Source organism: Typopeltis vanoorti, chromosome 2, assembly GCF_054136105.1.
Source record: "Typopeltis vanoorti isolate ZY-2024b chromosome 2, IOZ_Tvanoo_1.0, whole genome shotgun sequence".
In the NCBI taxonomy this organism is placed as follows: domain Eukaryota; kingdom Metazoa; phylum Arthropoda; class Arachnida; order Uropygi; family Thelyphonidae; genus Typopeltis; species Typopeltis vanoorti.
In genome coordinates this window covers 89,499,195-89,525,037 of record NC_143550.1, presented here as the reverse complement: position 1 = coordinate 89,525,037, position 25,843 = coordinate 89,499,195, and the positions used below count along the sequence as shown (strand labels likewise).

Here is a 25,843-nt window from a genome sequence, read left to right as displayed (position 1 = left end):
ATGATAGAGAAAGAGTTATGTCCATACAAAGTAGAAATGCAAGACGGAAATAGTGCCAGTGGTTTTGAGGCGGTATGGTGTGAGATAGAGGTGAATGGAATCAAATACATGGTGGGATGTTGTTATAGACCAGGTAATGTGGATGGTGGTGATAGTGAAATGTATAATTAAATTAGCCAAGCAAATAAGAAAAGGGTGATTATTATGGGTGATTTTAATTATGGCAATATAGACTGGAATGATGAGATAGCAACTGGAAGTAAAGAAAATGAGTTTCTTGAGTTTTTGAGGGATAACTACCTCACACAGTATGTAACAGAGGGCACACGAGGATTGAGGGTCTTGGATTTGGTCATCTCATCAAAGAATGTAATTATAAATGAGGTGTCAAATCATCCACAATTGGTGAGAGTGACCATCAGGTGATTACCTGGGTGGTTGCCTGCAGTGTTTTGACCCCTATGAGAAAAGGGCATATGTGGACCTATAATGGGGGGGGGGGGTGATTATGAAGAGCTCAGGAGACAGACAGCTTGCAGGAGTAGCATGGAATGAGGAGTTAGCTAGAAAACAAATCAATGCAGATTGGGGGATTTTCAAAAACTATCTAGTAGATGCAATATCTAAATGTATTCCAAGAGTGAGAAGGTTAAATAAGGTAGGTGTGAGATGTATGAATAAAGAGATTAAGCATACGATACAGAGAAAAAGGGCATTGTGGAGGCAGCATAAGAGAAGTGGAAATAACCAATTTCATGAGATCTACAAAGACCAGGCAAGGAGGGTGACTTGGTTGCTGAGAGTAGCAAAAGAGAGGTATGAATGGCAGTTAGCTAATGAAGCCAAATTGAATCCTAGGGAGTTCTTTCGATATGTAGCCAGCAAAAGAAAGAATGATTATGGAAGGATGACATTGATTGGAGAAAATGGTATAAAGACAGCTGTTGCAGAATGTGTGGTGGAGATACTTAATGAGCAGTTCATAAAGATCTTTTGATCTTGTGAATGTGACTTCATGGAGAGACTGAGAGCAGTTGATGATGGAGAGGAGAGACTGATTGTAAGTGATCAAGAGGTGTTTGGGGAGTTGAGTAAACTAGATGTAAATAAGGCTGTGGGACTTGATAATATATCACTGTGTATTCTGAAGTAATGTGCCAGGGAGTTGACACCTGCCTTGACATATTTTTTTAATACGAGTCTTGCACTTGATTAAATTCCTAAGGAGTGGAAGGAGGGCAAGATTGTGCCGCTTCATAAAAGAGGTGATCGAACTCAAGCATCAAACTATAGGCCTATCTGTGTGTCAGGTGCTGTGGTTAAGTTGCTGGAGAAGCTTGTGAGAAGTAGAATCCAGAGTTGGGTTGACAACAATGGTATTATCTTTGATGGATAGCATGGATTTGCTAAAGGGAGGTCATGTTTTAGTAATCGACTTACTTATTACAATAACGTAACTGCTTCCTTGGACAGTGGAGAAGGATACACAGTAATATACTTGGATTTCGCAAAGGATAGATTATCACATGATAAGTTGACAGTCAAACTAGAGCAGATGGGATTGGATATTAGATTAGTGCATTGGATTGGAGACGGCCTATCTGATAAGTATTAACAAGTTGTGTATGGGAGTGCCTCAGGGGTCTGTTTTAGGGCCATTACTGTTTAACTTGAATATTAATGATATTGGCGAAGATTTGGATGGAGATATTCAGTTGTTTGCAGATGATGAACAGTTGGGACAAACCATAAAGAGTAGTGAAAATGTTGTGGCCTTGCAAGAAGACTTGAATAAATTGAGTGATTGGGCACGGAAATGGGGATGTGAGTTCAATGTTGCAAAATGTCAGGTTTTAAAATTTGGAAAACAAAGATGGGATGCAAAATTTATGCTTGGTGAGAATATATTTTTGAAGATAGAGGAAATAAGAGATCTAGGGGTGATAGTGGATAAGGATCTAAAATTTAGGGGACACATCGCCAAAACTGTGAAGACAACACAAAGGCTTCTGTGAATGATGCAGAGGACACTGACGTGTAGAAGTAGGGAGATTCATGTTCTGTTGTATAAGGCTTTGATTAGCCCACAGATGGACTATTGTGCCCAGATTTGGTCACCGGGTTTTCAGAAGGATGAAGAGATGTTGGAAAGAGTCCAAAGGCGACTGACTAAGGTAGTTTCTGACCTCTGGAATGTTGAGTATGAGGACAGATCGAGAAGATGTAATTTGCAGAGTCTGGTGGAGAGGAGGAAGGGGGGGGGAATATGATAGACACTTACAAGTTGGTAAGGGGTTGTTATAAGATCAATGGTGGAGAAGTTCTACAGAGAATAGTGGGAGATCAGGGGAGAACAAGAGATCATCCCTGGAAACTGTATAAAGAGGGTGTGAGTAGGGGAGTGAGAGGCAGGTTTTTTTCGTGCCGAGTTGTGAATAATTGGAATGCCTTGCCTGAGAGTGTGGTGTCTGCAAGGAATTTCAGTGTGTTTAAAGCACGGTATGATGAGATGTGTGTGTGATAAAGGGACCTCCCAGTTGAATCTTTGACTCCACGAGGTCTTGTTGTAATAATAATATTTTCTACTGTAATTGCATGCATTCTAAGAAACTGACATCACTGTACAAAAAAAAACACTGAAAACTCATAATTCATTGTTAAGTGAGTTATTCACCACTGGATCTTATTCAGGTTTCCTTCATCTCTCTCTCTCTCTCTCTCTACTCCACTTTTCAATTAACCAAACAATCAAATCTGTGCATATGACCGTCTATAACTTTATATACACAGATTTGATATACTGATGGAGACAAAGAGTTGTAGAGTGGGTTCCTCCCTCAATGTCTTCAGATTCCTTTTAGGTGTCACAAAATAATAATAATAATAATATGTTAGGGATTAAATGATTAATACAGGCATTATTTATAATGTCTGGCCATTATGAATAATGACAAACGAAATCAGGCACTGTAATAAATTTCACGTTGTTTATCATAATTTAGCACATTGAAAGGTCAATGTGAATACTGTTGTCATCTGGTCAGGCAAAATAATAATAATGATATCTTTGGCAGTATTAGAAGCAATAGGGGATTGGGGAGAGGAGAGATTCTTTGGATTTCTTTTTGCTGGGAAACGTGAAGGGAACTTTGTCTAAGTCACTCAAATTTTTACAAAAACAGAATATTTGACAATGATAGAAAAAGTGAAAGAGTCAAAAAGCAAAGTGACTTGGCCCATAACATATAAAATTATGACTTGGTCCATAACATCACATACAGGTATTGTAATATGTATATGGCAATTTGATTAAAAATTATGTTCATGCTGAAGAAATATTTCAGATATTGCATGATGCCCATATTGCTATTGGCCATGGTGGCAGAAACTACACAGAAAAAGAATTGAGTATGAAATATAAAAATATTACAAGGGAGATTATTGTAATTTAGATTAGGAGTTTTTTTTTTATTTTTTAAATCAAATTGCCCAACGGGAAAATGTAACTTTATTCATAACATCTTGTCAAATTCTTAATGAAAAAAAGTGTAGTTTTTTATTTTTTTTCAAATTAAATTGCCCAAAGGCAATGTAGCTTTATTCATAATGCCTGGTCAAATTCTTAATGAAAAAGATGTAGTTTTTTTCTTTTAAATCAAATTGCCTGAATATAGCTTTGTTCATAATGTCTGGTCAATTTAATAAATTAATCAATATTTATCAGACTGTGTGGCCATTTTAGTCATTATAAAGGTCATGAATAATGACCTAGTAGTATTAGAAGCGATTTTGGTCCATAACATATACACAAAATAGAGTAATAGAATGCACTATAAAATCTATATTAACTCCGCAACCAGCATGACGTCCACAACATCCAGCTAAATCTGGATACGATTCTGTATCACCCATTGAATAACATGGATAAGAAGTGTGGTTTGGTCTCACTATTTCATCCACCTTGGCCAGTAGGAAGGTTAATAAAGAAAAGGTGCATTTGTAATTCGCATTAAATGACTTACAAAGCTGTTATTGCACAAAAAAATTCTAAATTATTTAACATGGATTAATAGGCGTGCCAAGGTGGTTCAGGAGAAAAATTCAGCATAACACAATCACAAGGCAAGAACATCTGGATTCATTTGCATTCTCCATACGTAACAGATGATACAACCATCAACAAATACAAACCTAACTTTGAAAGGACACAAAAAAAAAAAAAAAAAAAAAAGTTGTATAAGGTTGTTGTGCATTCTACCATCTTGATATGGTACAATGTAACAGATATGTGACTAAACTTAAAAGGGATGAAATTCTTACCTTATACTTTTGTGATACATGCCCAATTGCAGAAAAGTCACTATATAGTACAATATGTGACTAAACTTAAAAGGGATGAAATTCTTACCTTTTACTTTTGTGATACATGCCCAATTGCAGAAAAGTCACTAGTGTAACTTTTCTGCAATAACAGAAACAGAGCACTACATGCCTCATCTGGTCGCTCACCAGAAAGACATCAGAAGAATCTTAAATAACCTAGATATCAAAAGAGTCTTCTGATCCTGATGATGGTCCTACTCAAATGTACTAAAAAGCTGGACTCTGGAACTAATACTCATCCTGTACTTGGCACTCTTTTAGACTCAGCTGACATGTGTCCCACAACATGGAACAAGCATACATTCGGTACATTCCAAAAAAGGGAGAGAAAAATCTGATAGCAAACTACTGATCCATTTCTCTCATCTAAAATAATAATAATTTCTAAAATAATGGAGAGCATCATTAATAAACCTTTTCACTACATGAAAGCCAAATAGTATATCAATGACTACAAGCATGGATTCCATCACCATGTATCTATAGCAGACTGCCTAACCTATATCATCTACAATGGTTGAGAAGTTTATCATGACGGATAAACTTCTCCACCAATGTAGGAATAAAATAAGGCTCTATTCCTCATATTTGTTTGACAAACCTTACAGAACACAATTACCCAAGCTTCAAGAATCTACACCCACAGACCTAAACACAGATCCTACTTCTTCAACTGGTGAGGATAACTCAATAAACTTCAATGCCACCAAATGATAATTCCACCTTCTTTCTAACAAAAAAAAAAAAAAAAAAAACCTCCCACTGACGAGACCTCAATAAAGGTTGAAACTGGTCCGGGTAGTGGCCCTTGCCTTTAATACATAGCAATCATACATCTCCTCCAGGAGATGTGCTTTGCATTAAGGGTATATATTAAGAATAATGATCAGAACTTATTCTACTTTTAGCACGAGTTGCCTTGACTTGCACTATGTGCAGGGTCAGCTAGACTTGCAACACTTGCAGGTGCAAACTTGACTGATTTGTCTGTTTGCTTACTTGGGAAATGGAGTAAAAAAACAGGTTTATATTTAAAAATAGCTTAGTATCTTTAACATATATTATACCCAAGGTAAAAACTTTCTATAAATTTACCTTTGTTAATACTCAGTTTGCTAGAAAAAAATCTTTCTTCTCAGAGTTGCATTTACTTCTAGCCTTTCCTGGCAAAAATAGATCACATTAACAGTTTCTAAAAAAAAAACAGGCACTTTTTTTTCACTCAAGACACTACTTGTTCAGCTACTACTACTACTGTATGAATCTCAAATCTATTCAACCTTAGAATGCTATTCTGATGTTTGGGAAAATAGAAGGCAGATCAATCACAGAAGTCTGTTTCTTTCTTGTCTTTTCAACAGGTACTTCCACGGACACTATTCCACAGAAATAGCATCCATCATTCCTTCAATATCCTCTAAGCTTGCAATAACACATGTGTTATTGGAAGTAACATATGTAAACAAGTAAACATGTTATTACAAATAACAGCTGCTTGTGTTATTACAAGCAGTTGCTGTAATCTGTTAGATCTTGAATGAGGATTCTTTCAACAAAAGAATCATTCATTCAAGATTTAACAAGAGACAATTCTGAGCTAGAAATAGTTGTATTATTAGTTAAGAAAGCAAAATATAAAAGAAAACCTGTTAGAATTACCTTGGAAAGAAGTAAAGTAGAGGAGAAAATTGTACGTCAAAGTAAAATTATATTGTTTAAAGTTATTGATGTCGAAATTATACTCTATATAAGAATGTATATCTAAGTGTGAATAAAAGTCCAAAGGTTGCTAGCTCTACGATGACATAATGCCTGAAGCGAAAGCATTCGTGGAAGGTGAGAGCGCTCTTCAAGGAGCAGAAGTATGATGCAACCACATAGGGGCGAATAGGAGAGCACAATGAGAGATCCTCCGATACGAAAAGAGGGCACTACAAAGAAGAATAAAAGGCAAGTTCATGCGGGTTTTGACCCCGTTTTTCTGTTCCTGTTTTCTCACATGGACAAGCAGAGTGCTGACTGATCGACGGTGCCGGAAGTAATCTCCTTCCCAGTTGCTAGCTGAAGAAGTCGAGCATGCCATACGTGAGCTGACGGCAGACATCAACTAGGGCCATCGGTAAGAGTTGGCCGATGCGAGACAGCGGCAAAGTTCCCCATTGAAGGGCGGCCGAGATGACGATATCAATCTGGTAGACAAATGTTTGTCTGGCAAAGTGCAAGGAATGGCGATTTGTGTCAATCAGCATAACCTCCACGTGGACACGACTCGATAAAGCATAAAGACGTCTGACTACAAAGGACGGACGAAAGAAGTGCGATATCCTCTCAGGACACTGGTAATGTACAGAAATTTCCTGATTCATGTAACAATTAGTATTGGAGCAAACAGAGAAGAACAGATTTCTAACTGAAAGGAAAGAGAACTTTTAAGTGACTTTTGTGCTTAGTAATGTGTTAATTATATTGGACTAGTAGTCTGAAAGCCTGAGAGTATGCAAGTTGAATGTGAATTGATCTTTGTTAGCGAGCTTTACTTAGAATTTTGAACTAGTGTTTTATGATGAATGTGTACTTATTTAACCTAGAGATGTAAATAGTGTAACTGATATTCAGAATGTTGCTTATTGCTTAACTAGTGAATTAGAATTATGATATGACATACCTCTGATGTGTGGAAATTTATTTGTATGAAATTTGATATTTAATAAACATGTTTTTTCTACGTAAGCCTGAGTTTGTCTGAGCATGAGACTGATTTTACCACTCGCTAAAGTTGGAACCTGTGAATAAGGGGAAATTAAAGAAAGTTTAGAAAGTTTTTAGGCCGAGACTGCAATGTTTCACTTAATACACTTAATTCTCTCAGGGGAACCTGTAACTCCTAAAGAGCACATCCCCTGGGTGGTGGATAGGGGAGCCCACCATGTGTGTGTGTGTGTGTGTACATGCGCGCGCGTGTGTGTGTGTATATATATATATATATATATATATGGTGGGGTGGTCCGAATATACTGAATAAGGACTCGTGGACCAACAGGGCCATAAGGGGCAATCATCTTGATTGTAAGGGAAGCAGCACTTCCATGGACCCCTAACTAGATCTATCCTCTCCTTCTTCTACTTTTGAGGAAGATCCACTTACTTTAATCTTTCCTATAATTTCTTATCAGCCAACTCTTCTTACTTTATGACCCTTATGCGAGTACTCGTGGGGCATGGGGTCTTTTCATTTCTGGCCTTACAACTATGCCCTCTCTATAAACCTTACTACTTTTCTTCTATAATCTACTCTTTCCCCTGGGTTTAAATTCGGAAGAAGGCTAGTTCAGAAGCCTTAAGGTAGCAGCCCTACCACTGAACTATTCTATCGTCAGGCTAGTCCCCTGACAAGGAGAACATAATCCTACTTGTAAGCTAACAGAAAAAGATAATCGGATTGAATCTATGGGAAACAACCCTGGAATGGAAAAGGGAAAACAAAAATGGAAACGACAAAATATAATACACATAGCAAACTGTAATGTAAGAGGAATATAAAGAAATAGAATTAGACCAGTTATTAAATGAAAGAAATTTTAAAATAGCAGTAATCACCGAAACATAAAAGAAATTAAAAGGAACTATAAGAACTGAAAATTTTAATGTGATATACAGTGGAGTCGACAGAGACCAAAGAGCACAAGCAGGAATCATGATTTGGATTCATAACTCCCTTTCAAAACAGTTAAAACATTATAAATTATGGAATGAAAGAATAATAGAAGCTAGAATAAAAATAGATAGAGGCTATTTAACAATAATTGGCTTATATATCCCAGAAGAGGGAAGAGAACAAGACAATATTGATTTTTATAATCAGCTACAAAACATATAATAAAATAAATAAAAATGATTACGTAATTTTAGCAGGAGACTTAAATGCAAGAATTGGAAGCACGAAAATTAATAATAATATAGGAATACATGGAGAACATACTCTAAACAGGAATGGTAAAAAATTGATTGACTTTGTAGTTTATAATAACCTAAAAATAATGAATTCCTTCTAAAAACATAAAGACATACATAAATATACTTGGTCAGCAAGAGGATGGAAATCAATATTAGATTACTTTATACTAAATGAAAAGACATCAAAATTTTCACTAGATGTTAGAGCTCACAGAGGATATGAAATAAGCAGTGACCACTTCTTTGTTAAAATAAAATTAAGATTACCACCTAAATGGCTACAAGTAACAAGAACAGAAAGAAAAATTGAAACATTTGTTTATAAAACTAGACTATTGAATGACACAAATTTACAATGGCTATATGAACAAAGAATTAACCAATATCTAGACAAAATAAAACAAAATGAAGAAATAGAAATAGAATGGCTTAATATACAAAAGATACTAAATGCAGCAGCAAATGAAAGCTTAGGAAAGATCAAAAAAATTCAATAAAAGGAAAAAACTGAAGATCTGGGATGATACAATGAAAGAAATAATCAACAAGAAAAAAGAAGCCTATCACAAATGGTTAAGCAGTAAAAGATTAGAAGATGAAATAGAATATAAAAGAATAAGAGCCATAGCTAAAAGAGAAGTCAGAAAATGCCATAGAGAATCATGGAATAAATCTGTTTCTAATTTAGAACATGATTTATATAAAATAAGACCCAATGTATATAAGATTTTGAAACACCTAAATGCAGATACCAAAGAAAACATAAAATTAAACACTGAATTGAAATTAGAAGAATTTCTAAATTACTACACAGAACTGTGGACAGACAAATATTTTAAAAAAGACAACTGGCAAACAATTAACGAAAATGAAAAGGAAATAACTGAAGAAGAATTAGAAATCAGCCTGAAAGAAACAAGAAACGGAAAATCACCTGGAGAAGATAAGATAGGTTCAGAACTATATAAATACGCAGGAACAAGATTCAAAGAAAGACTCTTATTATTTTTAAATAAAATTTACTCAACTGGTATCCCCCCAATAGAATGGAAAAAAGCAATTGTGATTCCTATCTTTAAGAAAGGTAATAGAGATGACCCTAAAAACTATAGAGGTATCAGTACACTAAATTCCTGTTACAAAATATATAGCAGAATCTTAAATAACAAACTAATGAAATATTCCAAAAACTTTATTCTAGAGGTACAGAATGGATTTAGAAAAGGACGATCATGTATAAACCCAGCCTTTTGCCTAAAATTAATAATAGAGAAAAGAAGAGAATATAATTTAGAAACACATATTGCATTTATTGACTTTGAAAAAGCATTTAACAAAGTTAAAAGAAACAAATTATTTAACATATTAAAAGAAAGACAAATACCAAATAATATCCTAAAAGCTATCACAAGTATATATGAAAATAATCAAATACAAATAAGATTATATCACGAGCTATCATATACAAGAGAGATAAACCAAGGGGGTCCGACAGTGATGTCCCCTCTCAGCAACTCTTTTTAATATCTACTTAAATGAAATAATAATAAAATGGAGTAAAAATTTACATCAAGGAATTAAACTTTCACCTACAGTTAACTTAAACACTCTCCTCTTTGCAGACGACCAAATAATAATTACAAATTCTGAAGATAACTTACAGAAAGCTATTTTAAATCTAAATGAGATATCCAAAGATATCTCATTTATATTTCATATATGTATCTCATATATTCATATTATATTTCATTATATATCATTCAGTAATAAATAGTATGGGAGTGATTGGGAGTCAACATAATAAAACCACAAGTAGCCAAGAAGAAATGAGATGTAGTGAGAGTGGGGGGGTAAGTAATAGAGAGTTGAGTAATGAAGCTGGGAGAGTCATGCTGAATAGTGTAGAGAATGAGTCCATGAGTGTGAACTTGAATGAAGTTAATAGTGGTAAAATATATGGTGATTCTATGATTAAGGGTATGGAGAGTGGTATGCATGAGGAGTGCTTGGCTGATGGTACAATAGAAAGAGTGGCTTTAGCAATAAAGAGAGGGCATGAAACAGACAAGATGATAGTTATGGTGGGTACGAATGACCTGAGAGGTAGTATAAATCAGGTAGGAAAAGATTTAAGAACATTATTAGATATTGTGAAGAGGAAAAGTGTCAATGGGAGAATAGTGTGTGTGCTGCCTCGTTTTGACAATTACGAGTTAAGTAGACGAGCAATGATAATGAATGATATGATTGCAAGAATGTGCAGAAAAAGAGGTCTGGAGTTTGTTGATGTTTGGAGTGTGTTTGAAGGAAAAAGGCAGTTGTATGCTAGAGATGGACTGCATCTTAACATGGAAGGACATAAGAGATTGAAGAAGTTATTGTTTTCTGAACAGGTTGAAGTTATTGGGCAGGGAAACTAATATTGAAAAGGTTGAGTGTAAGAGAGAGAAACTTTAGCACTGATTGTGTATTTATTGATCCTTATAGGCAGAATAAATTGCAGAAGAGAGGGGAAAAAAATCGGCATAGGACAACGGTAGTTAGTGACTTATATATCAGTTCTAAAGCCAGTACAAGATCTAGAGGGAATCTGCAATTTTTGTATACCAATGCTAGAAGCATTAGAAATAAGAGAGAAGAATTTTTGGCATTAGTCAGTGAAATCTCACCAAAAGTTGTAGGCATTAGTGAAACTTGGCTGTCAGCAGAAGATGTGGTCACTGGAATTGAATGTGATGGGTACAGTATTTTCAGGGAGGATAGAGAAGATAGAACAGGAGGAGGAGTACTGTTGATGATAGCTGATGTGTTGCAGCCAAAGAAAGTAGTATATCATGATGATAGACATGTGAATGAGAGTTCATTTGAGGCAGTCTGGTGCGAAATAGTGACCAACGCAACCAAATATACAGCTGGATGCTGCTATAGGCCAGGGAGTACAGGGGGAGATATTGAATTCATGCATCAGCAACTTAGTGCAATGAGTGAAGGCTTAGTGATTATTATGGGGGATTTTAATTATGGTGATATCAATTGGAAGGAGGAAATATCACATAGCAAAAAGGAAATGGAGTTCATACATCTGCTACGAGATAATTACTTGAAACAGCACGTAACTGAAGGGACACGTGGTGTGAGAGTGTTGGACCTGGTTATTGGTTCAGAGGTTATATGTATAAGTAAGGTGACCTCGTTACCTCCAGTTGGTGAAAGCGATCATGTGGTATTGACTTGGGAGGTTGCAAAATCTGTGGATTTTTCTATTAAGAAGGGGTATGTACGAAACTACAGGTTAGGCAATTATAACAAGCTTCGGAGTGAGCTTGCAGCCATCCCATGGCAGAACATATTGCAAGGGAAAGATGTTAGCAGTGCTTGGGATAAAATCAGCAGGTATCTGAGGAAAGCAATATCAGATTGTGTCCCCATGGTCAGGAGGTCAAACAAGGCAGGCATTAGATGGATGAGCAGTAGTATCAAGCTTGAACTACAAAAAAAGAAAATGTTATGGAGAATTTACAAGGAGAAGGGCGATCAGGACACCCATGAGCAGTACAAGGCTCAAGCTAGGAAGGTTACCAGCATAGTAAGAAAAGCTAAATCAGATTATGAGAAGACCTTAGCCAAAGAGATCAAGGGTAATCCCAAAGAGTTCTTCCGCTATGTGGCAAGTAAGAGGAAGAATGACTTCGGAAGGATAACCTTAGTGGGTGCTGATGGTATTGAGGTGACAAAATCAGATGTAATAGTCGAGTTACTGAGTGATCACTTCTCAAAAGTCTATCACCCAAGTGAGGATATCTCTATACCTATAGCAATACCTAATGTGAGAATTGAAGCTAAAGAATCAGAGGTATTAAATATATTGCGAAACTTAAATGCAAACACTGCGGTAGGCTTAGATGGAATATCAGCTCGGGTGTTGCGTGAATGTGCAAATGAATTGTCAACCCCTCTTACCTGGATATTTAATTTAAGTTTGAACTCTGGTATGGTCCCTAGGGAGTGGAAGTTAGGCAAAGTGGTTCCTTTGCATAAGGGTGGCTCTAAAACTGCAGTATTGAATTACAGACCAATCACCATCTCAGGAGTAGTGGTAAAAGTATTGGAAAAGTTGGTTAAAGACAAAATTCAAGAATGGGTGGATCAGGATATGATACTCTATAGAGGCCAACATGGTTTTGTTAAAGGTAGATCCTGCCTTAGCAATCTATTAACTATCCATAATAGAATAACATCAGAGTTGGACAAAGGAACTGGCTACACAGTGGTACTTCTGGATTTTGCTAAGGCTTTTGACAGGATACCCCATAGAACACTGTTACGCAAATTGGAGCAGATGGGAATGGATATTAAATTGGTGATATGGATAGGAGAATGGCTCAGGGAGAGATACCATAAGGTGGTGTATGGAGGAGCCGAGTCCAGAATGAGGCAGGTGACCACGTGGTGTGCCTCAGGGCTCTGTGCTTGGGCCAATGTTGTTTAATTTGTATATAAATGATATAGGAAACGGCTTAAAGGGAGATATTCAGTTGTTTGCTGATGATGCAAAGTTGTGTAGTGCAATAAAAAATCAAGCTGATGTTGAAAGTTTGCAGGAGGATTTAAATAAGCTGGTAAAATGGGCAAAAGAAAATGGATGGCAGTTCAATGTGGAAAAGTGTAAAGTCTTGCATTTTGGGATTAAAAGATTACCAGCTGTGTACTACATAGATGGAAAGGTACTCCAAGAGATTGATGAGGCTAGGGACTTAGGGGTATTGGTAGATAAGGAGATGAAGTTCAGAGGACACATTGCTAAGGTGTCCAAGATTGCACATAGGATTACTTGGTTGTTGAGGAACACACTGACATCCAGAGATAAAGAGGTTATTATTCCCCTTTATAAAGCATTGATACTTCCACATTTGGATTACTGTGCTCAGGTCTGGTCACCTGGATTCCTTGGAGATGAGGAGGCTGTGGAGAGGGTTCAGAGAAGAGTGACCAAGTTGGTGAGTGATATAAAAAATGCTCCCTACATTGATAGATTGAGAGCTTGTGGATTGCAGAGATTGGTTGATAGGCGAAGAAGAGGGGATATGATAGAAACATTCAAATTACTAAAAGGTTTTTATAGGATTGATGCAGGGGAAATGTTTCAGCTGTGTGATAGTGATGGAAGAACAAGAGGTCATCTCTGGAAATTAAAGAAGAGTGTGGTTAACAAAGGTGTCAGAACAAGGTTTTTTGCCTGGAGGGTGGTGAATGAGTGGAATTCATTGCCTGACTTTGTTGTGAGCTCTTCATCTGTAAATGAATTCAAGAAGAGATATGACAGATATTGTTTTGCTAGCTTGGGTCTCCCGCGATGAGTCTACTGACTCCATGGAGATACCCGTAATAATAATAATAATAATAATAATAATAATAATAATATTTAAAATAAGGTATGATAATATCAAGGGAAAAATCAAAAACTATGGCCTTTAAAGGACAAGATCCAGCAAGAACTAAAATAGTAATAGATAACAAGATCTTAGAACAGGTGAATTCATTTAACTACCTAGGATGTATGATCAATTATGAAAATGAAAAAGATATAAACGTAAAAATTGCAAAATATTTAAAAATAACAGGTGTGATTAACTCTATATTTAAACCAAACCTAGTTCAAAAACAAACCAGGCTAAAAGTATACAATATATTAGCCTTACCGGTCTTAATGTATGGAAGCGAAATCTGGACAATAAAACAAAAAGACAAACAAAGATTAACAACAGCAGAAATGAAGTTTATGAGAAAAACTGCAAAGTTTACGTCAGGATACGAGGGGAAAGGGTGGTGGTGGAATACTGCTTATGATAACTGATGACCTATATCCTCTAAGAGTGGAGGCTTTGGAAGGAAGTGAGACAAATGATTTTGAGAGCATATGGTGTGAGGTAAAGGTAGGCAAGACAGGATATTTAGTGGGGTGTTGCTACAGATCCAGGAGCACAGAGGATGGGGACCAGAAGATGTTTAGACAGCTAAGTTTGGCAAGTGCAAGAAGAATGATTGTTATGGGAGATTTTAACTACAGTAATATAAATTGGAGAGAGGAAGATGCATGTAGCAATAGTGGAATGGAATTTCTAGAATTCTTGAGGGACAAATGTCTTAGGCAACATGTAGCAGAGGGAACAAGAGGTTCAAGAGTTTTAGATTTGGTTATAGCATCAGAAGAGTTGATAATAACTGAGATGACATCTCTCTTACTAGTTGGAGAGAGTGACCATATGGTTTTGACTTGGAAAATGAATAGACATGCAGGAGTATCAAAGAGATGGGAATGCATGTGGAATTATAATGCAGGTGATTATAATAGTCTTAGACGTCCACTTCGGGAAGTTTCATCGAGGGAGGAATTGGAAGGCCGGGATATCGTAAGTGCGTGGGAAATTGTGAAAGAATATTTGTTAGCAGCAATGGTAAGTTGTATACAACGAGTGAAGAAGAGGACACAATTTGGAGTAAAGTGGATGACAAACAATATTAAACAAGAATTGCATGTGAAAAAGAGGCTATGGAAGAGATATAAGGAGACAGGTGAAGAGAGGATGCGTGAAGAATATAAGACACAGGCCAGAAGAGTGACTAGTGTAGTAAGGAAAGCGAAACTGGAATATGAGAGGAGATTGGCCCTAAGATCCAAAGAAAATCCTAGGGAATTTTTTAGCTATGTGGTCAGTAGGAGGAGAAATGACTGTGGAAGAATGATATTGTGGGATAAAAATGGGAATAGAGTGACTGATGCAGTCATTATAGTGGAATTGTTCAATGACCACTTTATTGGAGTATTTCATCCTGGAGGAGTCAGTTTTAATGCTAGAGGGATAGGGCAGGTTCAAGGTTTAGAGGTACAGGAGGAGAGTGTGTTTCAGATACTGAGAGCTCTGGATGTCAATAAAGCTTTTGGACTGGATGGTATTTCACCACGAGTTTTGAGAGAATGTGCTAGGGAACTGACAGTGCCTTTAACCTGGCTTTTCAATGAAAGTCTGGCTTTGGCAAAGGTGCCCAGGGAATGCAAGGAAGGTAAGATAGTGCCATTGCATAAGGGTGGTAACAGACTGGAAGTGTCTAATTATAGACCAGTCTGTGTGTCATCAGTAGTTGTTAAGATCTTGGAGAAAGTAGTGAGAGACAGTATACAGCACTGAGCAGATGAGGGTAATGTTATCTGTGAGAGTCAACATGGATTTGTGAAAGGGCGCTCTTGTTTTAGCAATATGCTAGCCTTTTATAATAAAGTTACATGAACATTAGATGAGGGAAAGGCATATACTGCAATTTTCTTAGACTTAGCAAAGGCATTTGGTATCAGGGTGCCACATGATAAGCTGATATTTAAGTTGCAACACATGGGTCTGGATGTCAGATTGGTCAACTGGATTCAGGATTGGCTGTCTGATAGGTATCAGAGAGTTGTGTATGGTGGAGCAGTTTCAAGGAGACAGAAGGTTACAAGTGGGGTCCCACTTGTAACCTTCTGTACTAGGACCTATATTGTTTAACCTTTATATCAATGACATTGCCAGTGGATTGCAAATGGATATTCAGTTGTTCGCGGATGATGCGAAGCTGGGAAGGATTATTAGTAATAGTGCAGATGTGGTAGCCCTGCAAGAGGATTTAAATAAGCTAGATAGATGGGCAAATGAATGGGGGTGTCAGTTTAATGCAGCAAAATGTAAGGTCTTGAGGTTTGGGAAACATCGATGGGATGCTGCATACTCTATGGGAGGAGTTATACTGGAGGAAGTAGGGGAGACAAGAGATCTGGGGTTGATGATTGATAGAAACCTGAAGTTTAGGGGACATATTGCAAAGGTGGTGAAGGTAACACAGAGGATTGCTGCTATTATGAGAAGGACACTGACCTGCAGAGATAAGAGGGTTATCATTCCGTTGTATAAGTCTCTGATCAGACCACACTTGGTTTATTGTTCTCAGATTTGGTCCCATGATTTGAAGGGGATAAATTAACTGTGGAAAAGATACAAAGACGGATGACAAAGATGGTCTCAGGACTGTACAAGGATAGTTATGAGAATCAGCTGAGGGAATATGGACTGCAGAGTTTGACGGATAGAAGAAGGAGAGGTGATATGATTGAGACTTTTAAACTGTTGAGAGGTGGTTACAGGGTTGACACTGGGGAGTTCTTTCACTTGGTTGAACAGCAGGAAGGAGTGATGACAAGAGGCCATCCCTGGAAGTTACAAAAGGAAACTGTGAGCAAGAGGGTGAGGAGTGGTTTCTTTGCATGGAGGATGGTTGAGCCGTGGAATGCATTGCCTGATAGAGTGGTGAGGGCGAGAACGGTTAATGAGTTTAAGGAGCGGTATGATAGACTTTGTGTTTCTTAGGGGGAACCTCCCCTCGATGAGTCTTGACAGACTTTATGTTCTTATGAAGGACCTCCCACGTTGAGTCTTTTGACTCCATGGAGGCCTGAATAGTAATAATAATAATAATAATAGTATACCCTATTTGATCACAAAAGAAACGAAGATATTATGAAAGAATTAAACGAAGAACCAGTAATAGAAAAAATTTAAAAATATACACGTTCAAAGAATTTAAACAGAAAGATTACCAAAACAAGCCTTAAAGCACAAGCCTTACTTTTTCCTTACATTAGGAAAAAGAAAACCAGGACGTCCTCTTAAACGATTCAACGATGACTTCTAAGGCCGGAACAGGCCATGCCAGGCCTAAATCCTTGATACGTATGATGATGATGACTTAATACTTTAACAAGATTAGGTAATACTTGAACTCTGGGAAGGTTTCTTTGTACAAGAATTCTTCTGTACTAGTAGTCTGGCTGGCGCAGCTATATCAAACAAATTTTGTCAGAGTTACAAAAGGAGAACGGCCCCCAGAGAGATAGGTTAGAGATTTCAAGCTTGGTAGGTACAACAGGGATTAGGATAGAGAAATAACACAAAAAGTAATGACGTAACAAATCTAAAATAATAGATTAAACAGTCTGACTGCAAACCTACCATACTTGCTTCTCCTATTCCTCTTTCATTCTACCTGGAACTATTCTCTAAAGTATTCTTCCTTACAAAGTGTTCCATAATAATTACAACTGAACTATGCATGAAAAATCTCAATAGGTTGCATAACAATTACTACTGCTACTGTTTAAGCTACACATCAACCTAGACAAGAATTAGCCCATAGGATTCCCATACCTTATGTCAAAGGCATCTCTGAACGTCTTTCAAAAATTATGAAAAAATACAAACTTGCTACTACCTACAAACCAACCAACCAGATCTATAACTTGTTACCTTCTATTGAAAACAAACACCTGTGATGCTACCTGGCATGAAAATCAAGACCATATCCGTCTTATCAAACAGCAGAAATCTGGCCTCGCACAATACGGAGTTGAAAACCCAAATCACAGGAATCATTGGAAAAAGACCAAACTTCTACATAGATCTTTATATAAAGCATGAACGTTTATATAAATAAAGTGCTGAAGCCCTACTTCACAGACCAAATCTAATCCATAATGACGTTCTTGCTATTCCTAAAGTGTGGGAAATTGTCATACAAAATTGTGTAAAATAATTTTTTATATATGTTATCTTATTTTTAATGTAATCTATTTTTTTTTCTTCCAGATATATTTTAATTTAATTCTATGACATGCTACTGCACACATATTGGAATTTCATTGTAATCATGCGCCCTAACTGTATGTTATTCCTAGTATTGTTTGAATTAACTGTACTGACGATGTCCTACTTAGGATGAAATATTTACATATTAAAACTTATTACTGTTGTTTTTAACTTGTGCTTGTTTAGTCATGAATTTTCCACAGGTTTCATTGTACAATAAAGAACTAGAATTATACTGAAAAGCCACACTTACATTACATGTAAGATAACTTTAGAAGTTATCTTACATGTAATGTAAGATAACTTCTAAAATTTAACAAATCAGCTGAAATGATCTGACATGTATAACAAAAAATGATGGCAGCTTTATAGAAATATCTGATCAACCATTATCCAATATAACAATATAGAAATATAAATGTTTTAGTTAATACAGAATCCATATTGCCAATCAACTTTGCACACACAGGACTACTGATGAATACAATCATGAATATAAAGTTGAAAATACATTTTTCCTTTATATATATATATATATATATATATATATACACATATACATACCGAAGACATAAAATGTTTATATCTGGCATTAGTTTATTAATTTCAAGTTTGAGTTAATGCTTAGTTTTTAAAACGCCATTTCCAATGCATTAATTATTATTATTATTATTATTATTATTATTATTCAGGCCTCCAAGGAGTCAAAAGACTCATCAAGGGAGGTCCTTCCTAAGACATAAAGTCTGTCAAGACTCATCGAGGGGAGGTCCCACCCTGAGAAACACAAAGTTTATCATACCACTCTTTAAACTCACTGACCGTTCTCGCTCCCACCACTCCATCAGGCAATGCATTCCACGGCTCAACCACCATACATGTAAAGAAACCACTCCTCACCCTCTTGCTCACAGTTTCCTTTCGTAACTTCCAGGGATGGCCTCTTGTCATCACTCCTTCCCGCTGATCAACCAAGCGAAAGAACTCCCCAGTGTCAACCCTGTAACCACCTCTCAACAGTTTAAAAGTCTCAATCATATCACCTCTCCTTCTTCTATCCACCAAACTCTGCAGTCCACATTCTCTCAGCCGATCCTCATAACTATCCTTGTACAGTCCTGAGACCATCTTTGTCATCCGTCTTTGTATCTTTTCCACAGTTAATTTATCCCCTTCAAATCATGGGACCAAATCTGAGAACAATAAACCAAGTGTGGTCTGATCAGAGACTTATACAACGGAATGATAACCCTCTTATCTCTGCAGGTCAGTGTCCTTCTCATAATAGCAGCAATCCTCTGTGTTACCTTCACCACCTTTGCAATATGTCCCCTAAACTTCAGGTTTCTATCAATCATCAACCCCAGATCTCTTGTCTCCCCTACTTCCTCCAGTATAACTCCTCCCATAGAGTATGCAGCATCCCATCGATGTTTCCCAAACCTCAAGACCTTACATTTTGCTGCATTAAACTGACACCCCCATTCATTTGCCCATCTATCTAGCTTATTTAAATCCTCTTGCAGGACTACCACATCTGCACTATTACTAATAATCCTTCCCAGCTTTGCATCATCTGCAAACAACTGAATATCCCCCTGCAATCCACTGGCTATGTCATTGATATAAAGGTTAAGCAATATAGGTCCTAGTACTGAGCCCTGTGGGACCCCACTTGTAACCCTCTGCCTCCTGGAAACTGCTCCACCATACACAACTCTCTGATACCTATCAGACAGCCAATCCTGAATCCAGTTGACCAATCTGACATCCAGACCCATGTGTTGGAACTTAAATATCAGCTTATCATGTGGCACCCTGTCAAATGCCTTTGCCAAGTCTAAGAAAATTGCAGTATATGCCTTTCCCTCATCTAATGTTCTTGTAACTTTATTATAAAAGGCTAGCATATTGCTAAAACAAGAGCGTCCTTTCACAAATCCATGTTGATTCTCACAGATAACATTATCCTCATATGCCCAATGCTGTACACGGTCCCTCACTACTTTCTCCAAGATCTTAACAACTACTGATGACACACAGACTGGCCTATAATTAGACACTTCTAGTCTGTTACCACCCTTATGCAATGGCACTATCTTACCTTCCTTCCATTTCCTGGGCACCTTTGCCAAAGCCAGACTTTCATTGAAAAGCCACGTTAAAGGTACTGTTAATAGGAAAGAAAACAGATATAAAGATGGGGGCAGGGCTACTTTCATTGCTTCTTTCTGCTAAAGAGACTAGAAAAACCATCAAAACTGTACCCACACAAAGCATATTTTCCTAACGTGTGTTAACTGAACAGAACTCTTATGCACAGTTAATGGAAATAATTCATGGTACTGATGAATGAAATTAAACTTTAGTCAAATGATTTTAATATTTTATCTTTGGAAATAATATCTCTGGAAAGCAGCTAGAATAGAGAATGAGGCCATTCTACCAGCACAAAACAAGAGAGCTGAGTTTGCTGCATTGATTGAGACAGTATGTCCAAAAATAATTGGAATATGTGAAACTTGGTTGTCTGAGGAGGATATGATGTTGGGAATAGAATTAGAGGGATATATAATTTTCTGGAAGAATTGAAATGTGAAAAAGAGGAGGGAGGGGAGTGCTGTTAATGATGGCAAATGAATTGTGTCCACAAAGTGTGGAAGTTGGTAGCGCATGCACATTTTTTGAATCTGTGTGGTGTGAAGTTGAAATAAACAAGTTAGTATATCTAAGAAGATGCTGTTATAGCCCAGGGAATACAGAGAATACTGATTGTGAAATGTTTAGACAAATTATTTGGGCATGTAAAAAGAAGGTGATCCTATGGAAGACTTTAATTACAGGAATATAGACTGAAAGGAGGCGATAGTGTGTTAGAACAAAGAGACAACGAGTTTGTAGAATTTCTGAGAGATAAGTATCTTAAGCAGTATTGGTTGAATCAACTAGAGGCTTTAATGTTTTGGATTTGGTGATAACTTCCCAAGATGTAGTTATTAATGAAGTGTTCACACAGCCACTGGTTGGAGAGTGATCATGAGGTACTTGTTTGGAAAGTGATGAAACAAGAAAAGGTCACTGCCAAAAATGGATACTTGTGGAAGTATAAAGCAGGTGATTAAAGTAAGCTCTGTAGTCACTTAGCATTAGTACAATTGGTAGATGTTGACAATGCAGGGAAACTCACAAGGCAGCTTCTTGATGGGGAGGAGGTGGAGAGGATCCAGAGGCGAGTGACCAAGATGATAGCAGGTCTGTGGAATGAACCGTATGAGAACAGGTTGAGGATTTGTGGGTTGCAAAAATTGGTTGATAGGCGGAGGAGGGGAGATATGATTGAGACATTCAAATTACTGAAGGGTTTCTATAAAATTAATTCAGAAGATATTTTTGAGAACAGGGCTGGTTGTGGGAGGACTAGGGGACATCCATGGAAACTGGGCAAAAGTGTGGTTAGTAAAGGTGTTAGAGCTGGGTTCTTTACTTTTAGAGTAGTGAATGAGTGGAATGCGCTCCCTGAGTCTGTAGTGGATGCTGTGACAGTGAATGAGTTTAAGGCGAGGTATGATAGATACTGTATGAATGTCAGATAGTTGTGATGAATATGATTTGGGGCGTCCCTCGATGAGTCTAATGACTCCCTGGAGTTGCCCGTAATAATAGTAATAATAATAATAGTATGTGACAAAAGCAATGTATGACTGTATATAGCACGCCCACAAATACGAGACCCTTCGACACTTCTGCGCATGTTAAAAGAAGGAGAATCTATTCCGATAATAGGGTAATAATCCATATTGTGGGAGTGTTTATTATTACAGGTCAAAAAATTAACTTCTCTTTTGTGATCATTGTAGTTTTTAAAGCGGTAACTATTTTGCTTGTATAACAATTGGAAAATTTTACGTAAAAATTTTCGACATGCGAAATCACGTATAAAGCATGTGATTTCGCATGTTGGTAACCAATTCATACATCGCCTTATTTCTTTTACCCCTTCAACATGATTTTGACTCTTCTTGGCAGTCTTCCAACGACAGCTCTCGCTTAAGTGGTCGAACTATACTAAGAGTTAAGTGAGTAAATAGAGTAGGAGTGAAATGGATGAACAGTGAAGCAAGCTGTGCTGGAAAAGAAAATGCTATGAAGGAGGTACAAGCCAGTTGGTGACGATCAGATCCATGAAGAGTATAAAGTACAGGCTAGAAAGGTGATGAGCATATTAAAGAAAGAAAAGGTGCATCATGAGAGGAGATTGGCTGGTCAAGCCAAGGTTAACTGAAGAGAATTTTTCTGTTACATAACAAACAAGAGGAAGAATAATTATGGCATATTAATATTGGTGGATAGTCATGGCAGCAGACTAAGAGCTGCAAAGGATATAGAGGAATTATTGAACGAGCGTTTTATCAGCATATATCATATTTGTATAAATGATCCAGTACAATATGTAAAAGAGAGGCAAGTATTAGGAGAATTGGAAATAAAAGAAACAGAGCTGTATCCAATGTTGGGTGGGATAGATGTGAATAAGGCTGTGGGAATAAGTGACATAATTTATTATTATTATTATTATTACGGCGAATCCAAGGAGTCCTTAGACTCATTGAGGGAGGCCCTAAACATCATGTCCATCACAACTATTTGACATTCACACTTTGCCTTGAACTCATTCACTGTCATAGCACCCACAACAGACTGGGGCAGCTTATTTCACTCATTCACCACTCTAAAAGTAAAAAATCCAGCTCTAACACACTTGCTAACCACACTCTTGCCCAGCTCCCATGGATGTCCCCTAGTCCTCCCACCACTAGTCCTGTTCTCAAAAATATCTTCTAAATTAATCCTATAGAAATCCTTCAGCAATTTCAATGTCTCAATCATATCTCCCCTTTTCTGCCTATCAAAGAATTCCTGCAACCCATAAATCTTCAACCTGTTTTCATAAGGTTCATTCCATAGACCTGCTATCATCTTGGTCACTCGCCTCAGGATCTTCTCAACCTCCTCCCAATCAAGAAGAAACCAAGGTGACCAGATCTGGACACAGTAATCAAGATGGGATCTTATCAAGGCTCGATACAGACGAACAATAAAACTTGCTTATCTCTGCTCATCAGAGTATTCTTCAGCACCCAAGTGATTTGATGAGCTGATTAAGTCACTTTTGCGATGTGCCCACTAAACATCAACTCCCTATCCACCAACACTTCCAAGTTCCTGGCCTCATCAATCTCCTGGAGTGCAGTTCCACCAATGTGATATACTGCTGCTAATCTTTTCACCCCAAAATGCATGGCATCTTCTGCATTCACTATTGCCATAACCAACTTAGCATATCAGCGAACAAATGAACCGTTCCTCTCAGATCCTTCCCTATATCGTTAATGAACAAATTAAACAGCAGCAGTCCAAGAATACAACCCTGCAGCACACCACTAATCACAGACCATCTCTTTTGGACTCTACTCCTGAGTAAACTACTCTCTGGTATCTCTCCATCAACCACCCTCCTATCCATCTCACCAACCCTATATCCATTCCCATATATTGCAGTTTATGGATTAGACTTCCATGTCAGATTATCCTGTCAAAGGCCTTAGCCAGGTCCAGCAGTATAACTGTATACCCATTACCCTTATCCAGTTCAGCCGTCACTGTGTTATAAAACCTGAGCAAGTTACTGAGGCATGATCTACCCTTCACAAAACCATGCTGTCCCCCCATACAGTATCTCATTTTCATCAATCCATTCCTGTTTTTCCCTTGACTACTTTCTCGAAGACTTTGACAGCGACTTCTGATATGCTGATCGGTCGGTATTTGCAACAGTAGTCTTGGATTCTCCTTCATGCAGTTGAACTATTTTCCACTCTTTCTACCCCTTTGGGACTAAACCAGACCCGAGACCCAGATTAAACAATAAGGTCAAGGGCACTGACAATTCTTTAGCCGCTTCACGTAAGACCCCGTGCTGATATACCATCCAATCCCATAGATGTATTCACATTAAGGTTCTGTAATAGACTATTCACCTCCACTTCATTACCACAATTCCCATACAAACTAATGGTTCCTTCATTCCTTCAACGTCACCACCTGGATGATATACTCTTGCAAAGTGCTCACTCAGTAATTCCACTATATCGACTGATTCAGTGACCTCCCTACCATAGGCATTCTTTAAAATCATTCTGACTTGTACAGTTTTTCTTTTACTAGCAACATATTGAAAGAACTGATTGGGATTCTCTTTAGCCTGCATGGCTAGTTTCCTTTCATAATCCGCTTTTGCTTTTCTTACCACACTCGTTACCTTCTGTCCTGTGTTTTATACCATTCGCGTGCCTGCATGTCACCTATTTCTTTAAATTCCCTCCACAGTTGTTTCTTTTTTTGCAAGTCAAGTTTAATGGTGTTATTCATCCCTTTAACCCCTACTTGATTTACTATTAGGATTCTAGGTATACAGTCAGCCATAACCTCCTGCAAATGCTCCCTGACCACTTCCCATGCCATCCAGCCCTTGCAGTTTTACATGCCATGGCACTGAACCAAGCACTCTCCTAAGCTTGTCATCCTTGCCAGCACGGTAATTCCACATGTATCCTGTCTTAATCGAAAATTTCACACATTTAGTCACCTCCCAGGTCAAGACCCTATGATCACTCTCACCAGTAGGTGGGAACATAGTCATATTCATTACAGTCAAATTCTCAGATGCTATTATTACTAGGTCAAGCACTCTTGAACCCTTAGTATTTTCCACTACATGCTATCTCAGATAGTTATCCCATCAGTAACCGGATGAAATCCAGTTCCTTCCTCACATGTGTCCTCTCCTCCTTGTAGTCTTAAGGAATGTGCACCATAATTGGCTATGCTCTTGACCTGGTTGTATAATGAAGGTCTTGCAGTAGAAGAAAGTAAGGCAGAAGAAGGCAAAATAGTACCTCTTCAAGCATGGTTCTAAGACAGAAGTCTCCAACCACAGGCCAGTCTGTACAACTGCAGTTGTGGTCAAGGTGTTGGAGAGATTGGTAGGAATAGAATACAGAATTGTGTTGATGGCTATAGCATTTTTCATGATGGTCAGCATGGATATGTAAAGGTTAGTAATTTACTTGCATGTAAGTAATTAGTAATTTACCTGTTTTAGTAATTTACTTGCACTTTATGATAAGGTGACAAGTGCGATAGATGAGAGAATCAAATCAAATATAGTGATATTCTTAAACTTTTCAAAAGCGTTTGATAGATTACCACATGATAAGTTGGTTTACAAGCTGCAGAGGATGGGAATAGATAGTATATTGGTTCGATGGATCAGAGGTTGGCTCTCTGAACGATTCCAGCAGTTGTGTATGATGAAGCAGTGTCTCAATAAAGGAGGGTAACCAGTGGCTTGCCCCAGGGTTCTGTTCTTGGGCCCCTACTGTTTAACTTGTTTGTTAACGATATTTCATGTGGATTGACTGGGGATCTTCAAATGTTTGCTGATGACGCAATGTTAGGTAGAATTATCAGAAGTAGTGTTAATGTTAATTCTCTAGAGGAAGATTTGAAAAGAATTTTTACTTTTATAGAATAGTGGGGTTGTAGTTTTAATATCAATAAGTGCAAGGTGTTGCATTTTGGAGTGTAAAGGTCTTGGGTAATAATAATAATAATATAAGGCTGTGTATTATATCGATGGTGCTGTACTGCAAAAAGTGGATGAGATTAGAGATATGGGAGTGATGGTTGACAGTAGACTGGAGTTTAGAGATCATATTGCTAGTGTTGCAAAGGTTGCACATCTTAGTGCTGCTATGATACAAAGTACTCTGACA

At 37.5% G+C, this 25,843-nt stretch overlaps 1 protein-coding gene across 8 annotated transcripts in view; it reads right to left on the bottom strand.

Annotated features, from left to right (window-relative positions):
- Nucleotides 1–25,843, bottom strand: part of HDAC11 (Histone deacetylase 11) — a 318,225-nt gene that overhangs the window by 284,801 nt on the left and 7,581 nt on the right. Inside the window, exon 1 of one of the 8 annotated variants that reach the window (XM_090406575.1) lies at nucleotides 5,479–5,748. The exons of the other annotated variants lie outside the window; for them this stretch is intronic. The gene's annotated coding sequence lies outside the window, so the exon portion shown is untranslated. Of the gene's footprint in view, nucleotides 1–5,478; nucleotides 5,749–25,843 lie in introns of those variants that run through there. 8 annotated transcript variants of the gene reach the window in all.